Genomic DNA, 8,402 nt, shown 5'->3' with positions numbered 1-8,402 from the left:
TGCTTTATTGTTGCATCATTTTGTCTATTCCACTGGACCACTTGCCTATATTTGTGAGTACCAGACAGTTTCTATCACATAACTCTATAATATAATTTGGTATCAGTTATTGTTATATCTCAAACAGCATTTTTTACACCTTAGGAGTGACTTGACTATTCTTGGTCCTTTAGGTACTGTCATCTCCTCTTTATCTAAACCTGTAAATATGGCACCAGATATCTGATGTATAGCATTAAATTCATAAATATAGTAATATGAGTTTAGTAGTATGTGTGTTTGTTATTCGGTTTCTGTTTCTTCTCTGATCTTCTGACTGCAGTGGCCTGTGGTTGAGGAAAGTGTCTCCACCCCTGTGGGCTGGACTTCTGTAGGTCGGAGTGGAATGGCCTCTGTTCAAAGAGGGAGTTTCTGCCTGAGTTGGAGACTGGGACATGGTGGGAAAGATGGGAGGGTTGATGGTGAGTATGTTGGGCAGGCGCTGAGACAGAGGGGGCAGTCAGCAGGCATGTATATTTCCTGTATGGAGTTCTAGTGGTCAGCGTCCTGCTGAATGTTTTGGTGTGAAAATTCATTGTAATCCTTGTATGAGAACTACCTGAGTATTGAACCATTATATGGTTTTCTTTCTTTCTTTTTTTTTTGATGAAAAACCAGTTAGACATTTTATTTATTTTTTTTTGAGCTTCATTTTTTTTATTGAGAAAAGGAAGAAAAAAAAAACAAGTTTCCACCTCCTCTCAGCCTCCCATTTCCCTCCTCCTCCTCCCACCCTTCTCCCCCTCCTCCCATCCTTCTCCCCCTACTCCCACTCCTCTCCCCCTCCCTCTCCAGTCCAAAGAGCAGTCAGGGTTCCCTGCCCTGTGGTAAGTCCTAGGTACTCCCCCCTCTGTCCATATCTAGGAAGGTGAACATCCAAACTGGCTAGGATCCCACAAAGCCAGAACATGAAGTAGGATCAAAACCCCGTGCCATTGTCCTTGGCTTCTCATGAGCCCTCATTGTTCGCCATGTTCAGAGAGTCCAGTTTTAACCCATGCTTTTTCAGTCACAGTCCTGCTGGCCTTGGTGAGCTCCCAATAGATCAGCACCACTGTCTCAATGGGTGGGTGTACCCCTCGTGGTCCCGACTTCTTTGCTCATGTTCTCCCTCCTTCTGCTCCTCATTGGGGCCTTGGGAGCTCAGTCCAGTGCTCTAGTGTGGGTCTCTGTCTCTATCTCCATCCATCACCAGATGAAGGTTCTATGATGATATGCAAGATATTCGTAATGATTGCTCTAGGATAGGGTCATTTCTGGTTCCCTATCCTCAGCTGCCCAAGGAACTAACTGGGAACCTCATCTTGGGCACTTGGGAGCCCCTCTAGGTTCAAGTCTCTTGCCAACCCTAAGGTGGCGCCCTTAACTAAAAATTGTGCTTCGGTGCTCCCCTATCCAACCTTCCTTTATCCCAATCTTTTTTTCCCCCAAGTTCCCCCCATCCTTCCCTACTCCCTTATCTCTCCCCATTTCCCCTTACCCCCATCCCACCCCACCCCCAAGATCCCAATTTTCTCCCCGGCAATTTGGTCTACTTCCCATAGCCAAGAGGATAACTATATGTTTTTCCTTTGGTTCAACTTCTTACTTAGCTTCTTTAGGATCACCAATTGTTTACTCCGTGACCCTTATTTATGACTAGAAACCAATTATGAGTGAGTACATCCCATATTCATCTTTTTGGGTCTGGGTTACCTCACTCAGAATAGTGTTTTCTATTTCCATCCATTTGCATGCAAAATTAGAGAAGTCATTGTTTTTTACCGCAGCATAGTATTCTAATGGGTAGATATTCCACACTTTCTTCATCCATTCTTCTATTGAGGGGCATCTAGGTTGTTTCCAGGTTTTGGCTATTACAAATAATACTGCTATGAACATGGTTGAACAAATGCTCTTGTCTTATGATAGGGCATCTCTTGGGTATATTCCCAGGAGTGGTATTGCTGGGTCCAGGGGTAGGTTGATCCCGAATTTCCTGAGAAACCGAAACACTGATCTCCAAAGTGGTTGCACAAGATTGCACTCCCACGAGCAATGGATGAGGGTACCCCTTTCTCCACAGCCTCTCCAGCAAAGGCTATCATTGGAGTTTTTTATTTTAGCCATTCTGACAGGTGTAAGATGATATCTCAAAGTTGTTTTGATTTGCATTTCCCTGATGGCTAAGGAGGTTGAGCATGTCCTTAAGTGTCTTTTGGCCATTTGAACTTCTTCTGTTGAGAATTCTCTGTTCAGTTCAGTGCCCCATTTTTTAATTGGGTTAATTAGCATTTTAAAGTCTAGTTTCCTGAGTTCTCTATATATTTTGGAGATCAGACCTTTGTCTGTTGCGGGGTTGGTGAAGATCTTCTCCCAGTCAGTAGGTTGCCTTTTGTCTTAGTGACAATGTCCTTTGCTTTACAGAAGCATCTCAGTTTCAGGAGGTCCCATTTATTCAATGTTGCCCTTAATGTCTGTGCTGTTGGGGTTACACATAGGAAGCGATCTCCTGTGCCCATCTGTTGTAGTGTACTTCCCACTTTCTCCTCTATCAGGTTCACTGTGTTCTGACTGATACTGAGGTCGTTAATCCATCTGGACTTGAGTTTTGTTCATGGTGATAGATATGGGTCTATTTTCATTCTTCTACAGGTTGACATCCAGTTATGAAAACACCATTTGTTGAAGATGCTTTCTTTCTTCCATTGTATACTTTTGGCTCCTTTATCAAAAATGAGGTGTTCATAGGTTTCTGTGTTAAAATTTGGGTCTTCTATATGATTCCATTGGTCGACTTCTCTGTTTTTATGCCAGTACCACACTGTTTTCACCACTGTAGCTCTGTAATAGAGTTTGAAGTCAGGGATTGTAATGCCTCCAGACAATCCTTTATTGTATAGGATTGTTTTTTTTTTTTTGGCTATCCGGGGTTTTTTGTTTTTCCATATATAGTTGATTATTGTCCTCTCAAGATCTGTTAAGAATTTTGATGGGACCTTGATGGGGATTGCATTGAATCTATAAATTGCCTTTGGTGGAATTGCCATTTTTACTATGTTGATCCTCCCAATCCAAGAGAAAGGGAGGTCCTTCCATTTTCTGGTACACTCCTCAATTTCTTTCTTCAATGCCTTAAAGTTCTTGTCAAATAGATCTTTCACTTCCTTGGTTAGAGTTACCCCAAGATATTTTATGCTGTTTGTGGCTATGGTGAAAGGTGAAGCTTCTCTGATTTCCCTCTCTGCTTCCATATCCTTTATGTATAAGAGGGCGACTGATTTTTTGGAGTTGATCTTGTATCCTGCCACATTACTAAAGCTGTTTATCTTACATCTTTCCCCTCTGGTGGCTAAATGGCATCTCCCTGACTCCTCCTTCTTTTTTCAAAACTGAGTTTAGTTTTCCCTGACTGTCTTTACTCTTGGGCCATTTGCAGGCCCAAGACAGCTTCCTTATTCATTAACCAATAAAAGCAACACATATACAGAAGGACTTCACACATCATGATCATAAAAATACAAAAATTATAAATATTCATGGATGCCATAAATTTTGATATAAGAAATCAGTTTATATGATGGATTGAGTAAAACAAGGAGAAACACATTTAGGCCAGGCATGGCTTTCCCTGTCTCTGATGGGAGGCTTAACTGCACCACAGAGCATAGTGATACCTGGGCCTGGGCTACTGCCAGGGCCCCTGTCTCAGTTCATTGCCCTAATGTATTCATGGTCTGTGTTGATGTCTGCGGCTCCTGACACCACAGAAAGCTGAAAGGGTAGGGCTGTACAGAGTTGGACACATCCCTCACTGGTCGCACCACTAGGAATACCTGGTCCTGCCCCTCACCAGCTGAAACACTCAGGAGAGGGGGTCCTACACCTCACCTGAGCAGGACAATAGAACTGTTGATAGGGGAATGGGAGAGTTGGCTATGAGGGTGTGAGAATGGGAGAGCAGACTGCACCCTTCTCATCTGCCATGTGGTGACGTAGGTGAGGAAAAGATGCCCTCCTCCCCTCATCCCTTGCCACCAGCAGCAATTGGGAGACCTGAACCAATACTCCACCAGATGCAGCTCATGGGAGAATAGGTCCTGTGTCTCATCTGGGCAGCAGAGTAGAGCTGGCCCTGTAGACAGGAGAGTGTATGAACTAGCCCTGAGTGTGTGATGGAGGAAAGCTAATACTATTTCTTAGTCTGCAGTGTGGTGATGGGGGTAAGGGAAAGATGCCCTCCTCCAACCCTTCTATAACTGGCACCAGTAGAAGAGTTGGCCCTGAGGTCATAAGAATGGGACAGTTGACCCTGTCCCTAGCCAGCTGCAGTACTCAGTGTAACAGGCCCTGCTCCTTGCCTTGGCAACACAGTAGAGCAGACCCTGTTGTTGAGTGATGCCATGTAGCTGCCAGAGGGAAAGATGCAAGCCACCAAGTGAAACTTTGCCCATAGGTGTGGTATAACATAAAATAACAGAAGTGGGTTAACCAAAGATTTAAGAGCTAGCTAGAAATACACTTAAGAAATATTCTTAATTGACCAAGCAGTGATTTTAAATAATATAGTTTCTGTGTGATTATTTCATGGTCTGGACAGCTGGGAGTGAAGAAGCGGCCTCCTACTATACGTTGTCCTTTCTATAATAGGGAATATTACTATAAAGAGTTAATATACCTCATTGTGGTTTTGATTAGTTCTTCCTCTATGTGTTTAACATTATTATTTCACAGCAAATGGCACTTTGTTTTTAAGTTTGCTGCAAGACAAACTCTGCAATGGAGTGTTTCTATATCACCACTAGAGGGGGACCTAAAGCTGTTTTGCCTTATACACAGGTCATGTATTTTTCAGAATGAACTGGGATACTTAAAGAGGTAGAGGATCACGAACTAGAGAAAAAATTATTGCTAATGTGGAAATAGTATAGCAAGATGGGAATCCTGTAAGGTATGACTAACATTGAAGATCTAAAGACATCACATATATGAGCTATGAAACATGGAGAAATCAATGTAATATTGATCTAGAAACTTCATCTCCATTGCTGACGGTGGTATCCATGCTACAAGAGGAGAAGGTAATCACTAGACTTTTTCACCTGTGTATGCTGTGAGCTGTAATAAAGACTACTTGCAAGGTATGCCTAGTGGTTCAACAGGGGTACAGACATCATGTAAATATCTGCTCTGCGATTGGATTTTAGGCCTTTTTCCCAGTACAGCTATTATTACCAAGAACCTGTGAAATATTCATTGGCCCTAATAGATGACAACTACTATTACTCTGCTAATGGGAAATAGAATTAAGTTAATTCTTAACAAATAACCATTATACCACAGTTTAGTGAATCTCTCAACCCTCATTATCGATAACACTTTTTTAAACAGTGGATTTCAGTAAATACAGAGAACCATAACTGTTACAAATAGAGAGAGTAAGTGACTGCTGGTTGTTAATTTATAAAGTAGACACCTATGTCACACACACACACACACACACACACACACACACACACACACATCTGCCAAGACTCATAGATCATTGAGCAAGACTGAGTAGAAATAGTGTAAGAGCCAGGGATAGTAGACTATCACAGTGAAACAATGTTGTCCTGACTCACACATAGAAACTCAGAGCAGAGGTAATTATTTTGGGATATTAATTTGAGATGTGTTACATTTGTTTACACTGTGGAATATTTGTTTTTATATGGCAAAGATGTGTTGCATTCTTTTATGTTTCATTTGTTTTACTCCAAAATACCTGATGGTCTAATAAAGAGTTGAATGGCCAATAGTAAGGACTGAGAGGCAGAGAGAATAAGTAGATGGAGAAATATGGGAAGAGAAGGAGGAGCAAGAGAGAACAAGAATGAGGATGCTAGGGGTTGGTCACCAAGCCACCCAGCTTCCCAGGCAGCCACAGAGTGAAAGTAAGATATTCATAAGTAAGAAAAGGGAAAAGCCCAGAGACAAAAGGTAAATGGCATATTTAATTTAAGAAAGACTGTTTAAAATTAAGCCAAGGTAAGGCTAGGCATTTATAAGAAAGAATAATTCTGTGTCATGATTTGGGAACTGTGGTGGGCCCCCTAAAAGGATAAAGAGAAAAGAGTAAAAAACAGTAATAACAACAACATATTGGTGTGCAACATGGGGTTAGACTGAAAAAAAAAACCAACTACAAGTAATAACATAATTAGACCTGCACAAGTTCAAGCCAGTCAAAATCTCAACACGGTGTGGGCAATTGGCAGGAAACCACATACCTATCTGAGAAGCTATTGGTAATTGGTAACTTCTGGAAGAGCTATAGCTTTTTCTAAAGGTGTTGCCACTGGTAAGTGTAACACACTACAGTTGACTGTCACATACCCAAGCATATAGAGACAGCAATAATAGGAGTGAAAGGGTTATAAAAACCAAACAATGTGAATGAAGACACAAAGTTGGATTGTTTGAAATAAAAAGCAGATATGGGAGAATATGAGCAAAAAGGCTGAGCATCATCCAATTTAAAATATTTTTTTTGAAAATGGGCTAGTCTCTTCTCTGGATTGGAGTAGTCACCAAACTATCAGACAGTATGTAATGTTGCATGGTGATAGACATAGTAAATATGATTGTACCAGCAGTAACTCTAATAGGTCGCAGATCATAGCACAGCTGAATTTACAATGGAAATACCATTCAGGTCATAAAACTCAGCACATAGAAAGTACCACCTCCAAAAATGCAAACAGAGACCTAATCCACCAAAAAGACCAGTTCTGAGTAAGTCTGTATATGTATTAACTTTGTTTTTTTTTTTTTTGGCTTCTGTAGTTATGTTTCTTCCTGCTTTTGTTAACTGAAGTATGCCAACCCAGAATAACGCTTTTGTGCACATACCTGCTTTGTGGGAGCCTAGGCAGTTTGGATGCTCAACTTACTAGACCTGGATGGAGGTGGGGGGTTCCTTGGACTTCCCACAGGACAGGGAACCCTGATTGCTTTTCAGGCTGAGGGGGGGGGGACTTAATTAGGGGAAGGGGAGGGAAATGGGAGGCGGTGGCTGGGAAGAGACAGAAATCTTTAATAAATAAATAAATTAAAAAAAAAAACAAAAAAAAAGCGCTCCTTGCGAAAGGTTTGGGGCTACCCTGGGATCCCAAACACCCAGTATAGTCACTAATTGGCTAATAAAGACTTTCTATAAGCTCAAACACGTGTCTAAGCAGTCATCTCTGGTTGATAGCCTAAAACAATAATCTTTTATGTTACAGCCTGGCACACACTTCCAATTTTTTCCTCTAAAGACAATTATTCTGTATTGTGCTTCCTACAGTTAGGGAAGGGATCGTGTGGTTAGCATGTTGGAAACCAGTGCTGATGTTCTACCCTATTGTGAACCCAATGCTGAGAACACCTGTGAGACCAGCTCAGCACTGGGGAAGGACCAAGGCCATGCTTCTTGTGTACCAGTTATCTCTAACTTTGATGGCTAGCTCAAGATTTGAACAGTAAGCCACAATAATTCTAGTGGGAAATATGATAAATTTAGAAATATGTCTCTATTTCATAGGCTCTGTCCTCAGCTAGTACTCAGGACATAGAAGCCATTAGCATCTCACCCAGTTAAGACTTATCAACTTTCAACACAGGTTTTAACATACAATCCTGTGCTTTCTAGTCAAGCCTATGTCTAGTAATTGTTTCTTTCTTGTTTATTTGGGATTTATGTCAATACGAATTAGAAAACAAATTCTGCTTACTTTGCTAAAGGTGACAGGGTAATAAGACTTTGTGTCACTAAAGGTCAAAAGACTATTGATATCAAACTTTTCTGACCTCCATGTCAAAATAAAGACCATCTAATTATTAACTAGATTTTAAAGATCATTAAAACCAGACTTTTCTGACCTCCATTTCAAAAATGATCATCTAATTATTAGCTAGATTCTAAAGATCATTAAAATCAAACTTTTCTGACCTGAATGTCAAAACTTGTTTTTAAAAATTATTTTTAATTTAATTACTGCAGTACTTATTAACTAAAGTCATGTTTGCTTTGAATGCCAATGACTAAGGTTGATATTGAGTCATAGTACACAGCTGAGGTTGGTGGATGGAATAGAACTGAATGTCTTTGTTAAGGAAACAGTGCAGTATGAAAGCTCAAACCCTGGTTTTACTATCAGTGGTTTCTGTCTGGCCAAAGCACTGAATCTCCAAGGCTCAGTTTTAAATCCCTAGAGGGAATCATATTGGCTTAGAAAGAGAAAAGAAAAAAGAATCAGAAGAAATACGGGTGTGAGCATTTCAAGAACATTCATATAATCCGTGTAATGTGATTTATGATATATAAATTACACATATAAATGATATATATGATTATATAA

The sequence above is a fragment of the Microtus oregoni genome, unplaced genomic scaffold (genome assembly GCF_018167655.1).
Source record: "Microtus oregoni isolate MIOR12 unplaced genomic scaffold, Mior012 000012F_ref0000307, whole genome shotgun sequence".
NCBI classification, from domain to species: Eukaryota; Metazoa; Chordata; class Mammalia; order Rodentia; family Cricetidae; genus Microtus; species Microtus oregoni.
The sequence above is the reverse complement of the archived record's forward strand: the minus strand, read 5'-3'. Positions refer to the sequence as shown.